The sequence below is a fragment of the Sus scrofa genome, chromosome 9 (assembly GCF_054392235.1).
Source record: "Sus scrofa isolate SSC_HxYL_T2T_F1_AM1 chromosome 9, Sscrofa_HxYL_maternal_Yorkshire_Landrace_v2.0, whole genome shotgun sequence".
Taxonomy (NCBI): domain Eukaryota; kingdom Metazoa; phylum Chordata; class Mammalia; order Artiodactyla; family Suidae; genus Sus; species Sus scrofa.
Genome location: NC_139391.1, coordinates 83,167,818 through 83,194,449, shown reverse-complemented (window position 1 = coordinate 83,194,449; position 26,632 = coordinate 83,167,818). Strand labels below are relative to the sequence as shown.

Sequence of the window (26,632 nt, the reverse complement as noted above, 5' to 3'; positions counted from 1 at the left end):
GTTAAGGATCTGGGATTGCCATGAGCTGTGGTGTAGGTCACAGACATTGCTTGGATCCCGAGTTGCTATGGCTGTGGTGCAAGCCGGCAGCTGTAGCTCTGATTCAACCCCTAGCCTGGGAACGTCATATGCCATGGGTATGTCCCTAAAAAGACAAAGAAATAAAGGAAAAAAAAAAAAAAAAAAAAGAATCACTGCCCTAGAGAGACAGATTCCAGACCAGCAGATGAACCACACATGCTCTGACTTCTTAGAAATGCCAGCAGTGGTCACAGTCATTGGGAAGGGTGAGTATATATCAAGAAGGCCAGGACATTCTATATAAAATTTTTTAGATTGGATTGGATTAGAATATAGATTGAATGGGTGTGGTAATAAGGAATGGCACTCACATGGATTAAAATATTTTAAAAACTATTCTAAAATTGTTTTCTGCTTTACATGATGAAGAGGTATTTCTGACATGAAAAAAGTAGAACATATATGACTAAATCTTATGGATAAAGCAGAAGTGCTAGACATCAATGGCAAACTCACCATGGCTTGCAGCAAGAATGACATGTTGATCTTTATATAGTTAGAGTTGCTGGTGTCCTACTCCAGACCTATTGAGTCAAAATCTTTGGAGATAAACCCCAGCCAAGGAATATTTTGATACAGTATGAGAGTTGAGAACCACTGCTTTACATCAGGGTCAGAGATACACTACTTCCACCTGAAGGAAATGGGAGTTCCCTTTGTGGCTCAGCAGTTAAGGGTCCTGACTAGGATGTGGGTTCAATCCCTGGCCTTGCTCAGCAGGTTAAGGATCCTGTGTTAGCATGAGCTATGGTGTAGGCCTGCAGCTATAGCTCTGATTCAACCTCTAGCCTGGGAACTTCCATATGTTGTGGGTGTGACCCTAAAAAGCAAAAACAAACAAACAAAAAATGTACCTAAATTTTAAGGCTAGCTTTCTGAAAGATGGTTCCTTTGCAAGCTGAATCTACTATGTTAAACTGTCGAATGACAATAAGCATCGAAAAAAAATATAAATATATACATAATATTCAAATTATTATCTGCACAATTGTTAGTTTTTATTCAAAATGTGTAAAAGCCTAAAATACAATTAGGTTTATATAAAGTTTTATCATTTACAAAGTATCCTCACATACACTAATTAGAGTAACATTTTAGAATGAAAGTTACTGTCCACTTTTTTACTCATGAAGAAACAGGCTTAGAGAGGGTAATTTAGTCCAGTGTTTCCCAAGTTTGTTTGCCTCTTGGAATTAGTCACCTGGGGAATGTCAAAAACTGTGGATGACAACGTCACAGCCCTAGAGAATGAGATTTAATTGGTCTTCGGTATGGCCCAAGCCTTGGAATTTTTTAAAGAGAGCTTGTGATTCTAAATTGCAGACATTTTTGAGAAACACTGGACTAACCTCAAATCACTAAGATAGTAGCTAAAGAGGTTGGCATTCAAGCATTCTGACGTCAAGTTCGTGCTCATGGAATTGTATTCAGCATAAGGATCAACGATAACAATTAACCTTAACTAATGCTTATTAAGTTTCTCAATAAAATAGTGTCCAAATTTCTCTGGCCATAAGAACCACCTGGGATGGGTATTAAAAATACAGATTTTTAGGACTTTCCAGAGAATTTTCTGATTCAGTGGATTTGGAAAAGGCCAAAAAGGCTGGAGAATGTGTGTGTTTCACAAGTCGTCTTTGTCTATTTGGCAAGCTGTAACAGCCTATAGTAGACTGGGTGGCTTATAAACAACAGAAATTTCTCACAGTTCTGGAGGCTGGGAAGTCCAAGATCAAGGTACTGGCAGATTCAGTGTCAGGTGTGAGACAGCTTTCTGGTTCATAGATTGTTGTCCTCTAGATATTTCTTCACACAGAGAGAACAAGCTCTTTTATGTAGTTTCTGTCTCGTGGCTCAGTGGAAACGAGTTTGACTAGCATCCATGAGGATGTAGGTTGGAGCCCTGGCCTCGCTCAGTGTGTTAAGGATCTGGCATTGCAGTGGCTGTGGAGTAGGTCAGCAGCTATAGCTCTGATTCAACCCCTAGCCTAGGAACCTCCATATGCCCTGGTTGTGGCCCTAAAAAGACCAAAAAAAAAAAAAAAAAAAAGAAAGCTCTTTTATGATGGCAGGAATCCTGTTCACATGGGCAGAGCCCTAACCTAATCACGTCCCAAATGTTCCACCTCAAAATACCATCACATTGGATTAGACTTCAACATACAAATTTGGGAGGACACACATGTACAGTCTATAGAGCAAGTGCTTACATGATTTTTAGGATAAAATAAGAGTGGGAGAAACTAAAACAAAGGATGTCAAATCATATCAGTATTATAAAACAAGAGTATTTAATGTCAAAATCATGTTTGGGGGTTTTTGTTTGTTTGCTTTTAACGGCTGCAGCTGTGGCATATAGAAGTTCCCAGGCTAGAGGTTGAATCAGAGCTGCACCTGCAGACCTACACCACAGCCACAGCAGTTCTAGATCCGAGCTTCATCTGCAACCTACTCCAAAGCTTACAGCAACGCCGGATTGTTAACCCACTGAGCAAGGCCAGGGATCAAACCTGCCTCCTCATGGACACTATGTTGGATTCTTAACCCTGTGAGCCACAATGCAAACTCCTCAAGGTCAGGTTTTAAAAATGGCTAAGAATTAAGGGAGAGACTTTACCAACACAAAGCTAAGAGAAATAACTGACACCCACCCTCAGAGGACCTGGTTGTAAACAAACTTCATGAATTCAACATTTTCCACAAAACACCTAAGATTATATATCTAAAGCACCCTGGTAGTTGTAGAGAGGACACACAAAATGAAGTCCAAGTCCTTGCCCTCAAAGACCTAGTCATCCATGTATATCTCTTGTGGAAAATATGAACTGTTTGAACTGGCTATGGGTTACAAGTCAAGTAGTCCTTTTTTTTTCTTAATTGGGGAAATTTTTATTTAAGATTGCTTCAGGAAGCTTTCACAAGAACTCTTACAAGCATTTGGGAGATACAGAAAATTTGGCAGCAGTTATGATCACGATAAGAGAAGGGCCAGGAGGTACAGGGGTACCCTAAACTTGGAGTTGAAGGACACCTTCAGTGAAGGTTTGGCCTTGGCAGTTGGAGACAGTGATCATTCTTGTGGGAATAAGTCAAGGGAGAGGGGGGTGAATGTGAGGGATGATGAACAAGAGAGGGCAAGTAGAAATCAATGTTGGAAGATGAGCAAGGCAAATTAGGACTGATAAATTTCTCGATCAGGCATGTGATTTTGATGAGGCCTTTGAAAGATTTTGTACCAAGGACTGAAGCCAGGCAATCACAATGGAGTTTAATTAACTTCACACTTAAAGAGTAATTCTAAGGCATGAGTTCCATCTTCTATTACTTTACACACCATCACCCCTCTATCCCACCACACCTACATAATCACACACCCACACCTACCCTCTCCAACACATATACACACAATTCTTAGCATAAAGCAGGTACAAAAACAATTACTTAAAATACTTACACTGCGGCAATCTAAATTGGTTTAGTACTGGTGGAAATATACAATCCTAGGTGGAAAGAAAATTTTACATTCCAGGTAAGATAAAACCAGCTTTGGAAAGACAATGGAAATAAGATTGAGCACAATGGGTAGAAAAAGGCACTAGAAATGAAACTGTAGTTTCTTGCAGGGGATCATAAACTTCAAATGAAACAAAGTATAAACAACTGAGTATATGAGGTAAACTACTAGAAAGGAATTCAAAATAACTTTGAGGCTTTTCAGCTTGCCTGGACACATAAGAGAAAGCTCTGGGAGGAAAATGTGGTTGAGTCACGAAAGTTGGAGATAATAAATTCTTACTGAATAAATGATAAGCTGTTCTAGTGATTATTAATAAGAGCCTATGTTTTCAATGTTATGTATAAAACATTTACTTAAATAGAATATTTCACATGGTGCTTTGCAAGCTGATATTTTCTTTCATTTAAAAAAATACATTTTAACCTCATTTTTTAATAGCTGTCAGCATTCTGTATGTAAATGTACCATGATTTAACTAACACTTCCTTTAAAAGGACAATTTAACGGTTTTCAAATTTTTAATGTTCTAAACAGTATTGTGACACTCATCTTCGAACATCCACTTTTGTAAACCCACCTAATTATCTCCATGGGAAAATATTCTAAAAGTGGAAATGTGAAGTCACAGGCATGCACAATTAACATTTTTTATGCATTGCCAAACTGCCCTCCACAGTGTGTGTAAAATTTTTGTTTCTAACCTAAAGTGTCCATCAGTTAATACATGGATAAAAAACTATGATTTATATAACATATTTAATATATGTTAATATTATTCAGCCATAAAAACAAGGCAATCCTACCATTTTCAACAACATGGATGGACCTTGGCAGCATTATGCTAAGTGCAATAAGTCAGGCAGAGAAAGGCAAATACTACATGATTTCACTTACAAGTGGAATCTAAAAAAGCCAAAAACTAAAATCCACTAAGCTCATAGAAAGAGGAATCAGACTTGCAGTTACCATGGGCAAAGGGTGGGAAGAGGGGAAATTGGATCAAAAGGTACAAATTCTCTTTTAATGTATTGTATTGGTTGCCATTATTTTGTTGAGGATTTTTGCATCTATATTCTTCAGTGATATCAACCTATAATTTTCTTTTTTTGTGGTATCTTTGTCTGGTTTTGGTATCAGGGTGATTGTGGCCTCATAGAATGAGTTTGGGAGTATTCCTTCCTCTAATTTTTTGAACAGGTAACTCATTCTGAATGTTTGATAGAATTCTCCTTGAAGCCATCTAGTCCTGGACTTTTGTTTTATAGAAGTTTTTCAATCACAGTTTCAATTTCAGAACTTGTGATTGGTCTATTCATAGTTTCTATTTCTTCCTGGTTTGGTCTTGGAAGCTTGTACCTTTCTAAGAATTTGTCCATTTCTTCTAGGTTGTCCATTTTATTGGCACGTAGTTGCTTGCAGTAGTCCCCTCTTTTTTTTTTTTTTTTGCTTTTTTAGGGGTGCATCCTTGGTATATGGAAGTTTCCAGGTTAGGGGTTGTACTGGAGCTACAACTGCCAGCCTATACCACAGCCAGAGCAACGTGGGATCTAAGCCACATTCTCGACCTAAACCAAAGCTCATGGCAAGGCTGGGTCTCTGACCACCAAGCAAGGCCAGGGATGGAACCCACATCCTCAAGGTTTCATTTCTGCTGCACCACAACAGGAATTCCCTGCAGTATTATTATCCTTTGTATTTCTGTGTTGTCAGTTGTCAGATTTGTAAGATTTATAAAGTAATTGTATAGTTTCTGCTTTATATTTAGATCTATGATCCATTTTGAGTTAATTTTTGCAAAGGTATAAAGTCTCTGAATTTAGATGTGATTTTTGGTATGTACATGTCCAATTGTTCTAGCACTATTTGTCAAAAAAAGGCTATACCCTCTCCATAAATTGTCTTTATTACACTACCAAAAATCAGATTAACTAAACTGCAAGTGTCTATTTCTGGACTTTGTTGCATTGATCTGCCAGTACCACTTTGCCTTGATTACTATAGCTTTATAGTAAGTCTTGAAATTAGGTAATGTCAGTTTTTCAACTGTGTTCCTTATCCTTCTTTGTTCCTCTCCAACAATACTATTGGAAAAAATCAACCTAGAGTTACCAGTGAAAAATATTAAAAAGCAAAATAGAATTTTTCAGATGTAGAAAGTTAAAAGATTTATCACCAACATACCTCCATCTCAAGAAATTCATTAATTATTTTAAATAAATTTTGCTTTATAATCACATTGTATGGATTTCAAAATTGTAATCTTTGTCAAGCAGGTGTTTTGTCTGCAGACGCTACCTGTTTGGGATTCAAATACCATTATCCTTTGTATTAATACCAAAGACTGTCATAGTCCTGTGACTCACAGATTGAAAACCACTCTTTTAGAAACTACTACATGATCCAGCAATCCAACTCCCATGCCCCTATCTGGAGAAATCATTATTCAAAAAGATACCTGCATCCCACTGTTCATTGCAGCACTATTTACAATAGCCAAGACATGGAAGTAACATAAATATCTATTGAGAGAGAAATGGATAAAGATGTGGTGCATATATACAACGGAATATTACCCAGCCATAAAAAGAATGAAATAATGCCATTTGCAGCAACATGAATGGATCTAGGGATTAGCATACTAAGTGAAGTTAGTGAAAGACAAATATCATATGATATCACTTATATGTGGAATCCAAAAAAAAAAAAAGATACAAATGGACATATATGCACAACAGAAACAGACTCAGAGACTATGAAAACAAACTTACAGTTACCAAAGGGGACAGTGGGAGGTGGGGAAGGATGGATTGGGGGTTTGGGATTGGCATATGGAATAAGTGGCCAACAGGAAACTGCCAAACAGCACAGAGAACTCTACTCAACAGTCTTTGATGGTCTGTATGGAAATGAATCTGAAAAAAAAAAAGAATATTGATTTCATGTGATATGGAGCTACGATCCAACATCAAAAAGAAGATGGATTAATTAGGATAAAGTCTGGTCTTTAATATCCCAAAATACAATGGTTTAAAAAATACTGAACTATTTCCTTTTCATAAAACAATCCACTCAGGAGGATGAGGGCAGTACAGCAGTTTAGGTACTGCTGGCTCCTTGGATCCAGTTTGGATCCAGGCTCCTTGTCATCCTCAAAGTATTGCTCTTCACTTGCATGTCCAAAGGTGCCAGAACAAGTGGGAAAGGGGAAAGGCAAACATGAGGCTGTGTTTCTTTTGAAGGCATGACCCAAAAGTTACACATAAGTTTTCCAGTCACATCCTATTGGCCAGAACCTGGTCACATGGCCACACCTTGCTGTAAAGGGAGCTAGAAAATAAAGCCTTCAGCTGGGCAAAAGGTGCTCAGCTGAAATTTGTATTACTGTAGAAAAAAAGAGAATAAATACTTAGAGATGATTAACAGTCTCTGCCAAAGCAAGTTAGTGATGGAGTTAAAAATTAGAAAAGGAAAAGTGCATCTGGTTATGAATTAGGAAATATGGGTTATAGTCTCAATTCAGCCTCTTATTCCACATTAAACCAAATGTTTGGCCCATGCTTCACCTGAAGTACCCTTACTATCTGCCCTTGAGTTCTTAGTTATTCTTCTAAACTGTTCCTCTGCACAGAGAAAGGAAGATACCAAAGATCTAGAGAGTTCCATCCTCATCTTTCAATTAAGTCCTGCTCCTTACAGGACAGTGACCCTTTGAGGGGGTCATTAGCCCTAAGTCTGCCAAGACTAAGGCACTGTTATGAATTCTAGGCTAAGCTTTGCCCCAAACCCAGTACAGTTCCTAGTCACAACAAGGATTATATTGGATGCCACATGACAAAACAAAATTCTCCACCTACAGTGAATGAGATACCCCTTTTTGATGCCATCACCAGCATTTTTCTTGCAGAAGTTCCAACGAATGATTCTGGAAATGGGGGGGGGGGCAGGTGCTGTATTATTTATACAGAAATCTAAGCTAATGTGGCAATGAAAATAATTACCTCTCTCCTCAGTGTAAAATAAGCCTGTTCATGGTAGCCTTAATTTGGAAGGGAAAGGAAGTTAATTTTAATTACCAAAAGTTAATTCTATTAATTAAACATTTGTTCTATTTTCACACAAGCACACAAGTTTGCTTAAGGATATAACTAAATCTGCTGAGACTATAATAGAAGCTTTGTTTTGCTATTTAGAGAGCACAACTGATTACTAGAATTAAACCAAAATTGGTCAAGATCTTTAGTACATGTTCTTGAGTACATCTTATTTCTGTATAACACAATATAGAGAATAAATAACTTTATTTTTGCCAACAAATTTTAGCTTAACTCTTCTTTAAATTTCTGTAACCAGTAGAAATCTGACAGGAAATTGAAAAATAATTTTTAAATTTTTTTTCTAAATTTACTCACAGATGATATAATTTTAATCCTCTAGTAACTCTGAAGAAAAGGCATTTTTCTTATTAACAAGATGAACTTGGACAGATTTATATGTAGATCTTATTAAACAGATTGATAATAATAATATCTTAAGTTCTATCTTAGCATCTTACTCTAGGACAGGTACCCTGAGTATAGATGATTCCGTCAAAGATGAGTCACAAAATAAAAGGATTTCTGAGCTGTAGAAAACTAAAAATATCTGTCTGGATGAACAGCAGAGCACATATTTGCATTATGGTTCCCATTCACCAAAGGGAATAACAGCTTTCTGCCTCACTTGCTCTTATTGGCTGAGAGCGTAAGAAGCATTCAGGGAGTTCGGGTTGTGGCTCAGGGGCTAAGGAACCCAACTAGTATCCATGAGGACTTAGGTTTGATCCCTGGCCTTGCTCAGTGGATTACAGACCCAGCATTGCTGTGGCTGTGGTGTAGGCCAGTGGCTACAGCTCTGATTCAAACCCTAGCCTGGGAATTTCCGTATGCCTCAGGTGTGGCCCTAAAAAGACAAAACGAAACAAAACAAAACAAAACAAAAAGAAGTATTCACAACATTAAAAATATATTATTTATTAAAAAAGCATTCAGAACATTTAAAATATATTATTTATTAAGTCCATTTATATGCATGTATATGTGTCTCTCCAGCCCTAATCAATCTACCTCCAGTCTCTATAGATTTCCCTATCCTAGACTTTCATACAAATAGTCAGTCATATAATACATAGACTTTTGTGGCTGACACTTTTCACTTGGCATATATTTTCAAGGTTCATCCAAGTTGCAGTATATATCAGTATATCAGTCCTTTTCATAGCCCAGTATCATTCCATTGCACTACACTTTTTAATCCATTCATCTACTGATAGACAATTGGATTGTTCCACCTTTTGACTAGTTTGTTCATTTGTCTTTTTAGGGCCACACCCACAGCATATGAGAGTTCCCAGGCTAGGGGTCCAATCTGGGCTGTAGCTGCCTGCCTATGCCCAGACACAGCAACCCAGTATCCAAGACACGTCTGCGACCTACACCACAGCTCACAGCAATGCCAGATCCTTAACCCTCTGAGCAAGGCCAGAGATCTAACCTGTGTTCTCACGGATACTAGTCATGGATAGTTTTCCTTGGAGCCACGAAGGGAACTCCTTGACTATTTTCAATAATGCTGCTATATGTGCAAGTTTTTTTTTTTTTTTTGTGGACATAGGTCTTTATTTCTCTTGGACATATATGTGGAGTGGAATTGCTGGGTCATACAGTACCTATAGGTTAACCATAGAAACTGCCAAACCATTTTTCAGAGTGGCTGCAACCTTTTACATTTCCACAATGTATGAAGGTCCAGTTTCTCCACATTCTCATTTGGATTTACCTTTAAAAAAATATTCCTTTGCTAAGATGGTGAAATGGAAGGAGAGGATGGCAAGACCCTGAAGCCCTAGTGGAAGCCATGGTATAGCCACGAACAGCCTACTTTCCAATTCCTTTTAAGTAAGAGAAGATAAACCTCTATCTCTTTTAATCCACTGCTATTCTGGGTCTCTGTTAATGACAGCCTAACACAATTTCTAATTCAGGTGGTTATGGAATCTGGGAAGCCCTCAAAAAAAAAAAATCATTGAATACATGAGGACATTTCCTGTGGAAAAGTTTGTGATCGTATTACACTAGAAAATGCACATTATTTCTTTCTCAATTTCAGATTCCAGCATTCAATAGCCATTCTTTTCTTAGAAACTGTTTCCAGTTCTCACTGGCACCTTATGGGTACAAGATTCAAACAACTTGATAACAGGAAACAATGGAAGCGTTAGAGATGGAGCAATTTTTTAATTGCGAAGGAAAGGCACACATTGTGGTGATGCACCAGTTTATTATTTCCTTCCTCAAATATCCTAAATGTTAGGACTACATGAAGAAAGATGAAAAGTCATTTAAAGCTTTATCATAAACTCTAGGAGTTTTAATGCCACATATAGTATCACAAGTCTATTCACTTTTGGACCTTGTCTTAGAAGCCACTATTAGTTCACTGCCTAGGTTTCCACCTTGACCTTTTGTAAGATGAAGGGAAACCTGAATAATTCGTTCCATAAATCAGCTTTCTTGCTCATTTCTCCCAGTGCTTGTGTTCCAGCTATCAGTATTTTGAAGAGATACTTTGAACACACAAGCAATCTGCCATTCTACTGGCTCTAGATGTCTAGAATTGGCTCATTAAAGAAAGTAACTGCCACAAAGTTAACCTTTGATAAACAGGGTTTCTAATACGTTTTCATGTAACTAGTAAAATACCACTCTTGGAAAGGAGAACATCAGAGTCAGGAAAGTTTGTGATCTGTTTCTCTCTCAGTGCTTTGATTAACTGATTGATACATTCAGCCATTTATTGAGAACCTACTATGTTAGAAATAACCCTGCATTCTGTTAAAAAATAATCTGTTTTAAACTCCCTAAACTAGGTTTTTATTCATAAGTTAATGGTTCTTGGAATCAAATATTTAAAAACAAAATATCTTAATCATCTTTCTTTTGCAAGGAAAACTTTTCTCACTTTAAAAGGATTTTTTTCCTCTTGTTCTTACAAACAGGATAATCATTTGGCTTGTGTTGTCATTTTGTAGATCCTATTCATTCTGTATTTGTTTATTCATAAATATTTAAGGACTTGATATTTGCTCAGCTCCATATTTTGTGTTCTACTAAGAAAGGCTCAAATCAACCTGTGATAAACAGAAGCCCCAAAGAATAATGTCAACTTTAAAAGTTATATAAATTTCTGGAGCTGTAACATCTTTTTAGCTTTCTATTAAAACATCAACATCTGGGGAGTTCCTGTTGTGGCTCAGCAGAAACAAACTCTACTAGGAACCATGAGGTTGCAGGTTCGATCCCTGGCCTTGCTCAGTGGTTTAAGAATCCAGCATTGCCATGAGCTGTGGTGTGGGTCTCAGACATGACTTGGATCCTCTGTTGCTGTGGCTGTGGCGGAGGCTGGCAGCTATAGCTCCGATTAGACCCCTAGCCTGGGAACCTCCATATGCTGAGGGTGTGGCCCTAAAAATACAAAAACAAACAAACAACAACAAAAAAAGCAAACAAAAAAAAAAACACACTACATATTCTCCTATACTTTTTCTCTATCCATCTTCGCCAGACATCTTTCTATCTCGAGATTAAACTAAACCCCTTGGTTCAGACAACCCTGCATTCAAATTCTGCTCAACATCCTACTGGCTGAATGTGTTCATGGCAGTCTGGGTGGTGTTTTCATCTGCAAAATAGGGATAATACTCTACCTACAGTATTGGGTTGCTATAAGGATTAAACATAAAGTATACAGCATAGGCCTGGAAGCTACAGCAGCTCATTCATGTCAGCTGTGGATTTCAAACTTTTTTGCCTCATTACTCAATAATCATCTTTCATTCCACCCTGTTGTTTCAAGCAGTGACTATTCAATGAACTTTTAAAATAAATATATAACATAATCAAGGATGAGTCATAGCACATTGGGACTGCTTTTCAGCAAAGATGATTTTAGGAGGCAACTATTCCAACACCTTTTCTTCATGAGATCACTGTACGGCTACTCAGAAAACACAGTTTGGTTCTTTCCTGATGACAAAGAATAAGAGAAGATGAAACCACTTTAAGCATCAATAACAAGTATAAAAGATGTATGAAAACATGGGAATTAAAAATATATATAAATACACACATGTTTTTTTCACAGAGACTTTTTCCTTTAAGCTCAAACTTGATACCTAGGTCCAGGCCTCACTAACTTTTCTTGGCATTGAAATCACGAAGTCTCCTGTCCCCTAAAGCCACAGAAATCCATAGTGGAAGCAAGTAGCACACACTAAGCACAGCAAAGAGGGAACCCTGGGGCGTTCATTATTGCTCCCACCTGTCGGTCAGGTCATTATGACGCAAACGCTATGGACACGTGGAACACCTGCAGGAGAGCAGGGGCGGGGTCACCCCGGGAGGTAGATCTGGGCCGGGATACCCCAGGAGATGGGGTTCAAGGAAAGACCCCAGGGAATAGAGATAGGGAGATTTACTCCCCCAAACCCGGACCCGCCCCAAACAAGGTGAGGCCATCACCCCCTCCTTCTTCTGGGTCCCGGGGTCCTGCTGGGAGGGGTCGTCTGCCAGGCGTCTTCGGAGGGGAGAAGTAGGGAGGGGAGACGACGGTAAGGATTCAGCCCCGGGCGCTAGCGCGGATGCGAGGGCGCCCGCTCCCCCCGGCCGCTGCGCTGCGCTGCGGTGCGCACGGGTTCCGCCGGCTGCTATTCCGGCTGGCGGCGACCGCCGCAGGAAGGGCCGGTTCCTGCTCCTCCCGCCCCCTTCCCTCGCCTTCAGCTGACGCTGACGTCGGATGAGGGAGCAGGAGGGACGCTCGGATCGCGGCAGGGAGGCTCCTGGGGGCCAGGGTTCCGAGGTACCTATCCTCTGGGGCCGGGGTGGGGGCGAGCCGGGCGGGCTGCAGGCTGCAGCGGGTGAAGCCTGACAGCCGGGGCGGTCGGGGGCGCCAGCCTGGGGCTGCCCGCTCTATCCTCCGCTGGCGCCGGGTGACAGGCAGGTCGCCTCCTCCTGCCCCCATACCCGTGGAGGAGCCGCCACAGCCCCTTTCCCTCCCCCGCCTCCGCTGTGGGGCCTGGGAAGGTCTAGAGGATGCGCGCGCCTCGAGAGCGCGCGGCAGCCCCGGGGGAGCGAGAGGGTGACGTTCCGGGCTCCTGCCCCACCTCTGGACCTGGCGTCGGCAGCACCTCCCCCCGCGCCGTGTGCCCACCCCATCCACGCGGTGTCTCGCCTTCCCAGCGCCTCCGGCCCCAGGACCCCGAGGTCCCTCCTGGGCAGGGACTCGCGTCCAGGGCTGACTTGTTGACGAGTTCACCTGCCGCGGCCCCTGGTGTTTGTTTTTTCTCTTCTCCCCATTGCCCACCTTTGGCGGTGGTAGGGAGCAAATAGTACCTCTGTTATAACAGCTAAATACCAAGAGGCCTGAGCTTGGTCTCCCGCAGGCGAGGTGCCCACAAGCCTCGGACCCGACTGGAGCGAGGGTCCTCAAGCAGGCCAGGTCCCTGCAAACCCTTGCGCGCTGGTTTCCTTTGGGTGCTGCTGACACCGCCTTTCCTGCCTCTCGGCTATCGCAGCTCCTGCTTCCTCTAGAAACGAACATATCCTGTTATTACGTCTGCCTTTGCCCAGAGCGTCTGTCTTTGCCCAGAGCATTCCCCATTAACCTTTCCTGTTGCCTTTTTACTTGGCGTGCCCCCAAGGCCCCTCAGGTTCCCTTCGGTGGGGGTGTCTTAAAAATACTGCTCCTTTTCCTTGGCGAAGGTTGGGGAGAGTTCTGATTTAGAAAGGGAACCAGGTTCTCTTCTGTTTAGACACCATAAAAATTATCTCGAGAAACGGTGCTGGGTGGCAGCCTTAGTAACTGAGATCTGGTAACTTTATGAAAATTATCGGGACCTGGAAAATATACCACCAGCTGGTTTGAAAACGATATTGAATGTAAGGAGAAAGGCACATAAGGCATTGGCCATAAAGGTCCTATAAATTATGACTCATTGCAAACATGTTCGAGTCCAAACATTTCAGTAAAGCGTAGCCGGGAAAATATCAACTCGGTTTCTGTGGACCTTTAGTTTTTCTGAGATCTGAACTGTTGCTTAGGGGTGGGGAATGGAATAGGAAATACTTGCTAGTTTGAAATCAGTGCTCCTGACTCAGTTCCTTACCTTCTATTTAAAACACACACATTCTAAGCATACTTTGAAGTGAGTTTTTAAACCAGTTTTGTTTGGTTGTGTGTGTTTTCTTTTGCTTTTTAGGTTTTAGTCTTTATTTTTGAAACATCATGTGTAGAGAATACCATAGAGGCAAAATCAGTTTATAATCTTTAGTAGTTCAGTTATGATTGTTTGATTTTTAGCTGTGTATATTTTTAAATCAAGGAGATATAGCTTTCTAATTATATCTTTTTTGCAACTCTTTATATAGGTAAAGAGTGGGCTTGTTATTAAAGACAAATCTGTAGAAAACAACAGTTAAGCTATTGGGTATTAATTGTAATGGTAGAGACACTCGAGGTTAAAAAAATCTTGGATACTGCATTCTTGGGGCATTAAATGCTAAGGACACTAGATGGCCAATACCTGGGAAGTTTATATTTTATTTATTATTATTATAGCTTTTTAAAAAATTTTTTTATTTGGAAGTTTATTTCAATCTTTCCTTCATTCAGTATGCCTGTGTATCTGTCCAACCATTTTCTCTGAGTATCTTTATTCCCATGCATTTCTCTCCATGTTAACTTTATGAAAAATATAGAAAATTTAGTTACTCCAAAGACAACCTTCAAAAATTGCTGCATTTTCAGTGTATTTGACTAAACAGTACATTTTTTTCAGGTGTAGGAAGTTTGATCAGAGGAAGAGAAGTGTAGCAACTGTGAAATAACATGACAGGGTAAACCTGTACTGATGTGAACTTGAAAGTTACGGAAACCACATATGAAAAAAGGTGAAGTTAATAAGCCTCTAGCATCAGGAGAATTTTTCCTTTTTATTGGTTGAGCCCCACAGCCAGAAGCCTGAGGGGTAGGGGCACCATTTAGGATCAGTGCAGTGGCCACTAATGTCCTTTTTATTCCATCTGCACTATCAGCCTTATGGGAATGCTGTCTGTATGTTTTTGTCCATGAGGCAACATAGAACATTAATTAACCTCATTCCCATTCTCACCCCCAACCAGAATCTGCCTCAGTAGAGCTTTTAACTCAAATACTGATAGAAGTATTTGGAGAAACATTTTTCCCCAAAGCAGTGACATTTTATGCCACAATCAGAATATCAGATTACCTAGTGCCATGGAGGAAGTGCAGAGGGCATGCAGGTATGGGATCCCAATGAAGCAGGAATGGAACCCTAACTGCAACAGCTAACTAGCCGTGTGACTTTGAGCACATTCACTTAAGTGCTCTGTGTCATCATTTCCTTAACTGTAGAGGAATAGCCACCTTGTGGGGTTGTGGTGGGGATTTGATAGATAGATCGGTAGATAGATAGATAGATAGGTGTATATATGTGCTTTTCATAGTAAATAAAGGACTCAAATAGTAGCAATAAATTATTCTTTCACATGCTAAACATATATCCTACCTGGATCTTAAAAGGATGCTACTTTTTTCCCCTGTGATAGAGAATGTGTTCCAGTTAGTTTTGAGGAGTTCAAGTGATTTTATATCAGTACCAAAGCTTGAGCTTTCTGGAAACCTCCTTGAAGTGGGGAAGGCAATCTGTATGCCAGGAAAAAAGCAGAGCTAATTTGTTCCAGTGGGGGTAGATCTTTCCAACCCCTGCCACTCAAATGTGATTCCTAGACCACCAACGTTGGCTTGTCTTGAGAGCTTGTTAGACCTACAGAATCTCAACCCACTCTCACCTTCCCTTTGAATAAGAATCTGCATTTCAACAAGATCTCCAAGTGATGCATAATGTATATTAAAGTTTGAGAAGCATTGTCCTAACCTGATATTTATCAAGCTTTTGTGTTTGATAGAATTTTTTGAGGGCTTGTTAAATGGGAATTCCCAGTCTGGCTTCTCCTAACTGTTGTTAACATTTCAGGTGGCTCTATGCCCAGGGTTCTACCACTATTCATTGAGAAACACTGTATCCAACTCTTTATCAAGTTTGGTGCTCTAAGTTGGGCCTCTGCCCTGTTTAACAAAGCATTTTGGCAAACATGGTCTTTGATATTTATCTCCCTTTGAGGTTAAGTAGGTATTATAATCCCTATCTATCTGCTAAGAAAATTAGGACTGCAGGTATGATTTACCCTGGATAATGCATTTGATAGAACTGCCTGGAAGGTGTCTAAATACTAGTTGACTCTGCTTTTACTACTCTAGCACCCAAATTAATGCACTGTGTATGTGTAAGTAATTTCAATTAGTAATGAATCCAGGATAGGGATGACTATATATAATACATTTTATACATGCTTTTAAAACAAAGCTTTCCATCGATGTGACTCTAGGCCAATGACTGAGGACAAGTAACTGATTTTGAGCCTCATCCATAAAATGGGGATGATGTCTGCTGGGCAGTTTTGTCAGGATGAGGATGCTGTGCACGAAGCACTCCTCTCAGTGTCTGAGAAGTGTTAGTTCTTCAGCTAGTGGTAACTACTTGTCCAGATGTAAACCTGATGAGAGGTAAAGAGTTCATGAAAATCTGAGAAAATGGTATTGTTCATGATGAGAGGTCTCTCCCACGGAATCAGACGAAATCATTCATCAGTCCTTTGGCCCAATCAGAAAGGTGGGGTTAATACTCAGTTTTCAGCTAGCATTTGTTGTGTGCATGCTACATGCCAAGCACCATTCTAGTACTGCATATCCCAAGGCAAGATGCAGACCCTACCCTGCTTTGGGGGAGCCCCCAGCCTAGTGAGAGAGACAGAGAGATGGAGGACAATTACATTTCAGCAAAAGCAGGGAGGGGACGAAGCTCAGGGCAGAGCTACCCAATGATATGGGGGAGAGAATAGAGAGAAAACCAGAGAAGGACGTGACCCTTGAGAGGAGCCTTAAAGAACCAATAGGAATTTTGCAGGTCACAAAACATCAGGAGTAGAGAGACAGGAGTTGCCAATCCAGAACCCAGGTGTACAAAGGGAGAGAAAACTGGCAAGTAGTTGGTCCCCATGCCTGGAGCCCAGTGTGCATGTGTGTCCCTTATTAGCTGAGTGACCTTGGGCAAGTTTCATCACCTGTGAGTTGGGGTAAGTGTAATTGACTGATTTCAGTTATGTCCTGGATAGTTGTAGATAGGTAGAGGAGGTAGTAGTAGAAAATAGGGGACCGATATTAAAAAGTCTTTAGAATTGGAGTAAATTAAAAAGGTCAACTTTAAAATACATTTAACAGAAAATACATAGAATTAAAAGAGGGTGACTGGGAGTTTTCTTGTGGCATAGCTGGTTAAGGATCTGTCCTTGTCACTGTAGTAGCTTGGGTCACTGCTGTGGTGTGGGTTCAATCTCTGGTCTGGGAGCTTCTTCATGCAGAGAGTGTGGCCAGAATAAAATAATAAAAGAGGGTCACTGAAAAAGACAACTGAATGCAGTGCAGTACTGCGAGATGAGAATCATGAGGTGTGTGTATTCAGCAGTGGACTACTCACTGACTAGATAATCGTATATTGATAATTCAAACATCTAGACTCGAGAGTGGAAAGGTGCTCTCATTCTGTGGCGAGAGTATTTGTACAAGGAGTGACTATAAAATACAGCAGCTACTTTCCCAGAGCACACATTAAAATTCATCCTATTAAAACCCATTACTTACCATCATCATGATCTCTCATAGCCACTTCTCTTTTCCCAGAATAGGGCATGGTCTCCAATGTCTGAAACATAATGGTACTTAGGGGAAATCCATCCTTCTCTGCCTGTTTCTGGGGCAGTGCATCCTAAGCCAGGGACCAAGGAGCTATTTGCGACAAATAGTGCCCCACTCCTTACTGGTAGAAACCTTGATAGTTGCCATTAGTCTCTTAGCAAGGTTTTGTTGTGTCCAAGCGCCATGGTGGTAATGGATTTGGGACTAACACAGCACTTAAGCCTGTGATTAGGAGAGGGTATTGTTGTTGTTGTTTTTAACAGAAACCAGGCTTATTATTCAGTATCTTTGGTCCATGTGTAGAGTGGAGTGCTTAAAAACAGGAGCTCAGGAGTTAAAAGTGGACTTGATTTTACTAGTTGTTGACTTTGGGCAAATGATTTAACCTTTATAAGCTTTTTTTTGATTGTTTGTTTTGTTTTTTCATAATGGGTTTGTGTCCCTTTCTGGTGGTATGGGGATAATGGTGTTAAGTGCTTCACACATATAAAGTCTCTTGTAAATGGTAGCACATAATTATTGCCCTTTGTCCAGGACATATCTGCTGAAGGCCTACTGTGTTTCATGTACTGCGCTTGGTGTAAGGAGGCAAAAATGAGCCAGTTAGGGGCCCTGCAGTCAAGTGACTTCCAGCCTGGGGCAGGGGATGCACATGTAATCAGCTCATTGCAGGAGGGTGATGGGCATGCAGGGTACCACCAGCATCATTGTGGGGTAGTTAATGCTTCAGTGGAGGGGACAGGAGCAGGAGGCCCCTGGGGGTGAGAGGGCAGCTGTTGGGTTTGGGAAGACTTCATTGAGGAGGTGACATTTGAAGAGACTCTTGAAGTAAGGTGTAAGCTGGCCAATTGGACAAAGGAAGAGAGGTCATTTCAAATGGAGGGAAACTTTGCAAAGCCTTACAGTAGCAAAGTGTATTCAGGAAAGCTTGAGCATTCTGAAATGACCAGAAGGAATAGTTCTGTGTGAGGTATAGTAAAATTTGAGGAAAGGGGCCCAGAATTTGAAGGAACTGGGGTTTTTCTCCCCCCCTACCAAGTTTGGAATTTCTCTAGTGGCAAGGGAATGCAGTTAAAGCTTTTTACGTAGATGGGGGGTATGATTAGATTTGCATATTATAGAAATAGTTCAGACCATGGTGTAAAAGACTGAAGTGGGCACATACAGGGATAGTTTTCTTCTGAAGGCCTAGACCAAATCATGGCTGTGCATACAGAAAGGAGAGGATGTTTTAGGAGGTCGAATGGAGAGAACTTGGAGAACGGCTGCAAAAGCTGAGAGAGAGAAGCCAAGTTTTCAAGTTGAGCTACTCAGTAGATTTTGTGCTGGTAATTACCACATAGGGACTCTAAGAAGAAGACAACTTGGAGGGGTAGAGATGGAGAGAGAGAATTTTAGTTTTAGATGTGCTGAAATTGAAGTGCCTATCAGATATCCACATCAAGATGACCATAGTGAGATGGAGCTTCACCTCTCCGGAGCACAGATCCACATTTTGATACCCCCACTGTAGTCTCTGGAGAGGGTTTAATTTGGGAAGTCATTGCCATACAGCTATTGTTGAAGCCAAAGAAGTGAATTAAATCATCTAGAGAGAACACGTAAAGTATAACACAAGACAACACAGGTTGGAATCTTGTATATCACTTGATATTCAAGATGTGGTTATAAAGGGAAAGGGGCTAACAGAGAAAGCTGAAAAGATGCAAAGGAATAGAGAGTGTTTCCTGAGAAATCAAAGAAGGGGAGCTTAGTCAAAGGTCAAGTGAGAGGAGGATCTGAGTTGGAAAACTCTTGCTGATATTGTGGAGAAAGAAACCAGATTGTGTGGGCTGAGAACTCTGAGAAGAGAAGGGAGAAGATGGTAACTGAAGAAAGGGGTTGAAGAGTATGGATTGAGGGTGGAAATGGAGGTTGATTTAACTTGAAAGAGAAGGAATAATAGATGGACTAAGCTGGGAAAGCAAGAGGGTAAGACCTGGACCTTCTGAAGAGAAAGGAACAGCAGTAGTTTATAGTCGTGTGCTGGATGATTCCAAAGAAATGAGTAGGGTGCACAAGAAGTGGAAGCCATGAGAGAAGGAGCCCAGCAAGGGCCATGATTCCCCATAGAGCCTGAGGAGGAAGGCTGGTCATCATCATCCTTGGGAGGTTCCTTCTACCTGCTGCTCTCCGAAGGCCAGGAGTTGAGTGTCTTTGTATCCAGGGCTCTTTCCTCAGCATTGCCATAGGCAGTGTGGGCATCCTTGTGAAGTAGGTAAACTTTGCATTGGTGCCAAACCACACCCTCTTTCTGCTTCCTGTTTCTTTCTTCCCTGCACTCCTGACTTGAAGCTCTGTGCCATTGGGCTACATCCTGGTTGTTCTACCTGGTCATTTCTACCTGCCCTACCAGTTATATGCCCAATAGTCCTGTCTTTCCTGATTCCCATCAAAGTAACCAGTTTTGTGCTTTATTTGTTCTTAATAATTATTAATAATTAATTCACCATTAATAAGAGCAGCACTATTGCCACTATTAATCCCTATATACCTCTTCCTTAAGAAAGTATCAAGAACCTAGAAAAAGGGTCTTTTATTAGTTCTCAGTTAACACCAATTAGATGACCCTATATAGGCAAAGGTGGTTCTGTTAGTTGAGGTACATGAAAATACAGAGCTTGCTCTTTCTGTCTGCTTCCCTTTGCTGCTTTTATTTTTAAGTCCTCCTCTAGCATCTCCCTCCCCTGCCTGGGTTGCCTCCATCCCTTGCCATTAAGTTAGTCCAAACTCCAGCATGATTTAGTGGCCTCTACTTTATCAAGGAAAGTCCTTGAATCCATGCCACTTCCAGAGAAAGGAGCTGTATTGGTTTGTTTACAGGATCTGTGCACAGCATGGACATTTTATAAACCACATATTGGTGTCTGTGTATTTCAGTAATTTTAAACTAATGAAAGAGGCTTACTCTGTGCCTTGGGAAATCTTCAGTCCTGGGCCTCCGTTGGCTCATCTGTGAAAGGCCAAGCTTGGACCGAATGTTCTCTCCTGTCTCTAAGTAATCCTGTGGAGGAATAAAAGATGACTTGATCATCTCTTTAAGTTATGAATTTTGCCTTAAAGAAAGAGAACTTTGTAATCCTTAGTGTCTCCCAAATTGTTCTGATTGTTGACATTATGCTTATATATAATTTCATAGAGTTGTGATCGCAACATTAATTTTTTTCTTCCTTCACACTTGTGATATTATTAACCATGTATTTATATATGAACCATGTATATTTAATTTATAAATATATGTATACATTTTATATTTGTAAGTATTTATATATACATGCACCTATGTGTGTATATTTATGTAGATAGAGTGATTGACTGTCCTCACTTTCGCTGGTCTAATGGTAGTTCATATCATTCCTGTGAATCTGATTTAAAACAAATAGCACATTTCGTGTAACATTTGAACCTTTTTAAAGCAACTTGTTATGAAATGTGGAGTGCAACTATTTTGTAGGTCATTTAAAAAGACTATATTCATGTGTATATATTCACAGCTATAGTTGTATATATACATACACATGTATATAAATGAGATTTTATTTTTGTAATGACATTTTTGATAGAATAACTGTAGAGATTCTGGGGAGAATACTATTTAAAGGTATTTATATCTGTACAGAATATTGGTGACTGGTGTTACGGAATTAATTTTTAGCTCTTTGCCGCTTTGCTTAATGCCTTAGATGAAGGCTGTCCAAAAAATTTAGGGACAGCCACATATGTAATTTAAAATATTCTAGTGGGCACATTTAAACAACTAAAAAGAACCAAGTATTATATTTAGAATGAAGAGATGAGATCCTACTGTATAACTCAGGGAACTGTATCCAATCTCCTGGGATAAACCATAGAGAAAAAAAAAAAAGAATGTATATGGGGGTGTAACTAAGCTGCTTTGCTGGACAACAGAAATTAGCACATTATAAGTCAGCTATATTTAAAAACACTCACATACAAGAAAAGAAGCAGGTGAGGTCAGATATTATATTTAACCCAATATATTCAAAATATTATTTCATCAGAAAATATAAATATATGTATAAAACATAAATATAATATGGTGGAATATGTAAATATATGTTTATAATATAGCAATATATAACATTTAAATATACATACACATATCAATTTAAAATACATAGTTTTATCAACATATGAATAAATATAAATTTCTTTAAGGACATTTTACTTTGGGGGGTTACTAAATCTTCACAGTACAATGTTTATTTTACTTGAAAGCATATCTAAATTCAAACTATCCACATTTCAAGTTGCTTAGCAGCCACATGTGGCTAATGGCTGCTGTTGGAGAACACAGTCTTGGATAAGAAAGTTGGTTTATCTTAAATTAATCTTTCATGAAAAAATTTATCCTAATTATAAAATGCAGTTTTAAAATTTCATTAAGGAAAGCATATATTTCCATCCTTTAATAAATGTTTTCTACTGGCATTTGAAGGATCTATTATTTTTAGGGCTGCAACCGTGGCATATGAAGTTTCCCTGGCCAGGGGTCAAATCGGAGCTGCAGCTGCCGACCTACGCCACAGCTGCAGCAACGCAGGATCCAAGCCGTGTCTACAACCTACACCACAGCTCACAGCAACAAGGGCTCCTTAACCCACTGAGTGAGGCGAGGGATCAAACCTGTGTCCTCATAGAAGCTAGTCAGCTTCGTTTCCTTCCACTGAGCCAGGACGGGAATTCCAAGTCTAGTGTTTATTGACAGAAGTTGATTGAAACCTTTGTCTGACGAGGGTGTTCCTTCATCCTTCACCTTTTAAGGTTAAGATTTTATTTTATTTTATTTGACTTTTTATGGCTGTACCTGCAGGAGACGGAAGTTCCCAGGCCAGGGGTCAAATTGGAACTACAGCGCCTTGCCTATGCCACTGTGCTTCAGCTTGTGGCAACGCCAGATCCTTAACTCACTGAGCAAGACCACAGATCAAACTCATATCGTTACAGGGACAGCATTGGGACCTTAACCCACAGATCCACAACAGGAACTCATTGATTATATTTTGGCTGCTTCCACAGCGTGTAGAAGTTCCTGGGCCAAGGATTGAATCCATGCCACAGCAGCAACTCTAACCACTGCAGTGACAACACTGGATCCTTAACCTGCTGCACCCCAAGAGAACTCCAAGGTTAAGCTTTTAGAGAAAATGCCACCATAAGTAACAGAGATTAAAATCCATATGATAAACTTGAATTATTTGAAAGCTACATAAACCAACCTAAGTAAAATCAAAGGTGAATATAATTTATATAGCAAGGGTTTTAAAAAATCTTTCTCCTTAGCGAAGATATCCTGTTTATTCTTTTTCTGCTTCCAGTCTTCGAATCTATTTCATATGATTTGCTCTTGTAGATTTTCTTGAGGTTTGTTGTTTTCAATGCCAGACTCTTATCTATCGCACCATGATTTTTGTTGAAGCACAGAAATGGCTCATCCATTGCAAGCAGGTCTGTAAGCAAGAGAAGGAGCAAGATGGAGTTCCTGGCGTGGCTCAGCCATTAATGAACCAGACTAGCATCCATGAGGACGTGGGTTCGATCCCTGGCCTTTCTCAGTGGGTTAAGGATCCTGAGTTGCTGTGAGCTGTGGTGTAGGTTGAAGACTTGGCTCAAATCCTGTGTTGCTTAGCTCTGGCATAGGCTGGTGGCTACAGCTCTGATTCGACCCCTAGCCTGGGAACTTCCATATGCCATGGGTATGGCCTTAGAAAGATGATAAGACAAAGAGCAAGGCCTAGATCATGCCCCTGGTGAGAAGTTTGAGTTTGGTGTTTATTTTGGTTTTAGTTTGTTTCGTAGGGACATAATCTTTTTAACTAATATTAATGTTAAGGATGAAAGCCTTTTAGAGATTAAGTTGGCTTTTTTTAAAGTTTCTTCAAATGTGAGATGCTGCATTTGATATTTTCCTTTGACATCTCTTGGAAAAGAGGAGGAGGTTGCTCACTGGCTGATCAGTGTTTCAATCGTCAAATCCCTCCTTGCAAATTTGATCTTTAACCTGATCTTAGAAAAGTCTCTATTTCTAGAAACCCAATTTCCTTATTTTAAAAAGGAAGATGTTGTGTTCACAATCTTTGAGCTTCCTCTTAGATGTAAATATCTCTGAAAATAATTAAAATTAATTTTATGGATTTGTGCCTGAGGGCTTCCGAGATGTCAGCTAGCCTTGTCTCCTGTTTTACAGTTGAGCCAGGTGAGACCAGACTGGTGAAGACTTGGAGGAAGGACAAGTTTGTGGCATGGTCTTGGGTTTGCTGGTTTTTATTTTACATTGAGCAGCATATTGGGAGACAAGTTATATTGGCATTAAAAGTATTTCCTTCAGGAATGTGATTTTACTAGGGTTATAGAGCTATTAAACTTAATTAATGCTTATATATAATACTTGAGCTGTTTTAAAATGTGAATGAAATGATCATTTAAAAGTATCCTAAAACCCCAACTCATTAACAGAAGATGCAAATTTTAATCATGACTTGCATATATAGAATTTAAACAAAAACTTATCTTTTAGCTGCCTTGAGTAAGGTTAGAATTCTGCTTTCCTCTTGGAGGATTTGCTGACTCACAAATTTAAAGCATGACTCATAAAATTAAAGCATGATTGTGTTTCACATTTTCTTGTGAAAATGTCAAAAAAAATCATTGGCAGGGACACACACACTCAACTAGAAACAGAATATGGAATGCTCAAACAGTCATAACCTTATCAAAATCTGAAAGGGAAAGCTGTGTGATACCTGAAACATAGGAAAAACACCCATAAAAGCTAGTCTAAAGCACATTATTTTAATTAATGTTTAGCTTTTGAAAGGATAGGAGATGATTCAGCTTCTCACCCTCCGCAGGGATCTTTCTCAACTATTGTGAACAGTTTGATGAATCCATATTGAAAAAATAATAATAACTGTAGTTAATTGTGCCTGGAGGAATTGTTTTAGTTTTTCCTCCCTGTTTCTACTGAAACTCTTTGAATATTTATCATTAAAACGCATCACTTGCTGTTCTTTCTAAGAATGCACAACTGCTTGTGGCTGGTTGCACACACACCATGCAGTTCTACTGGGGAAATAGTTTGTTCATTGCTTTCCCTCTGCCTGAAATAAGACCCTCCCGACATACATGCCCACACACATCTCCCTGTGGGGTCTGGCCAGCAACTACTAAATCTTAGGAACGCAGCCTGAGTCAGGTAGGAAGTCAGCTCTGTGCTCTCACCTTTGCTCCTCTAATGCCAGGTACCTTCCTCTGCCATGGCCCTCCTTCCCCCTCACAGGCTGAGCTTGGCCCTCCCTGACTTCAGATTCTCCTGTTCACTTACACACAACAGCCCCAGATGTCTGTGGCAGGTATTCACATGTAATCTTAACAGAGGTTTAATTTTAAAGAATTATTCTATGTTTCATCAGATAAAAGAAACCATTGTGCATGAGCTCTTTTACCATTTTATGTTCCACGAAGAAAGAAAAATGGGCATTCCCATTGTGGCACAGTGGAAACAAATCCAACTAGGAACCATGAGGTTGCAGGTTCATCCCTGGCCTCACTCAGTGGGTTAAGGATCTGGCATTGCCATGAGCTGTGGTATAGGTCACAGACGCGGTTCAGATCTGGCGCAGCTGTAGCTCTTATTTGACCCTTAGCCTGGGAACCTCCATGTGCTTGGGATGTGGCCCTTAAAAGCAAAAAAAAAAAAAAAAAAAAGAAGGAAGAAAGAAAGAAAAATGTCTGCCAGTTGACATCAATTACAAGAGATATTCTGGCTTTAGGAAGGTTGGAATATGAACAGGTTTGCACCTTGGATTCAATGACATGAGATGCCAGGAGGCTGTTGCTTGGGGAAGAGTGATTTTACTATGGGGTAATTCAAACATACCACCATGCACCCACATCACTGTAAGACTGTTCTGTTCTCTTGAAAAGTGTGTTTCTTGTGGGGCAAAAGACGGCCCATTTCCCAAAGAAAGCTAAATGCTCATGTGCACAATAGGACTTGACAGGCTCTTAGATGGTAGCAAGTTTTAGTTAGGAAATAGAGATTTTGAATACACTAGGAAGATAAATGACAAATTTGGCAGCGGCTCTGATCTGCAATTCAAGAGAACCCACCATATGCTCAGTACAGATACAGGAAAAAGAGATTCTGGACTCAGTTTCCATTAGTACTCCAACTAACAGAAAGCCTGATCACTGAGAAAAGAGAAGATTCTGCTCAAGTTGGAAAAGTAATTAATTTGAGACATATGACTGCACAAGAAACAGGACACACTTAGGAAATGTGAGTCAAAAGGAAGCTTCCTGAAATAATTTTGTGGGTTGAAAGTACTGATACAGTGAAATATAACTATTCATATTACCTTTACTCTGAATAAGAGTTGGCTCAAGAATTTTAGATTCTTTGCATAATTCACATATAATCAGAGGTGCCATCAGCTACTCTATAAACTCATAGAAAAGGGTTCTGCATCAGAACAAATGTTCAGTGGAGCTGAAGGTGGCTTTTATGGAATGAAAATACTCTCCCATGTTAGTTTTCCAAGGAGGAGAATTCAGGATCAGGGTTTGAGGCAGCCAAGGACAGACTGACTTCTCTTTGTAGCAGTGCATCAAGTTTTGTTTAAACCAGGATTGCTTTAGTGTTCTGTGAACTTGACAGTATTATTTAGAACTTCTGCTTATGTATTGGCCAGCCAGTGTGTTCAAAATAGCTTTTCACTGGCTACAGGAAATAAAAGCAAGTGGGACAGTTGTAGTCTGTCCACATATGTGGAAAAAATTGAAGACTTAACACCAAGCATGTAAGAAAAGCTTAGAGACGAATGAGTGAATAATAATTACACAGAACCCCCATAGAAAATCTGAAAAAATTATCCCTCCTCGTCTTCTCCCAGTTTTTCCCACAGGGCATGATTGTCTCTCATCCACATGGGTGTGTCTGAGAACAGCTGTGAGTTTTGTTTTTTTTTTTTAATCTTAGTTGATTTACAAGTTGTGCCAATTTCTGCTGAACTGCAAAGTGACCCTGTTACATATTCCTTTTCTTATATTATTTTCTATCATGTCCTATCCCAAGAGATTGGATATCTCTGTGCTGTACAGTAGGAC

General features: G+C 40.0%; 1 protein-coding gene across 13 annotated transcripts in view; it reads left to right on the top strand.

Moving 5' to 3' along the window:
- Window positions 1-12,037: 12,037 nt before the first annotated feature.
- Window positions 12,038-26,632, top strand: part of ICA1 (islet cell autoantigen 1) — a 150,586-nt gene continuing 135,991 nt past the window's right edge. For 8 of the 13 annotated variants that reach the window (XR_014815864.1, XR_014815862.1, XM_084977101.1 and 5 more), the window contains exon 1: window positions 12,433-12,490. The gene's annotated coding sequence lies outside the window, so the exon portion shown is untranslated. Of the gene's footprint in view, window positions 12,141-12,432; window positions 12,491-26,632 lie in introns of those variants that run through there. The other 5 variants (XR_014815863.1, XM_084977096.1, XM_021102427.2 and 2 more) reach the window with 1 other exon arrangement.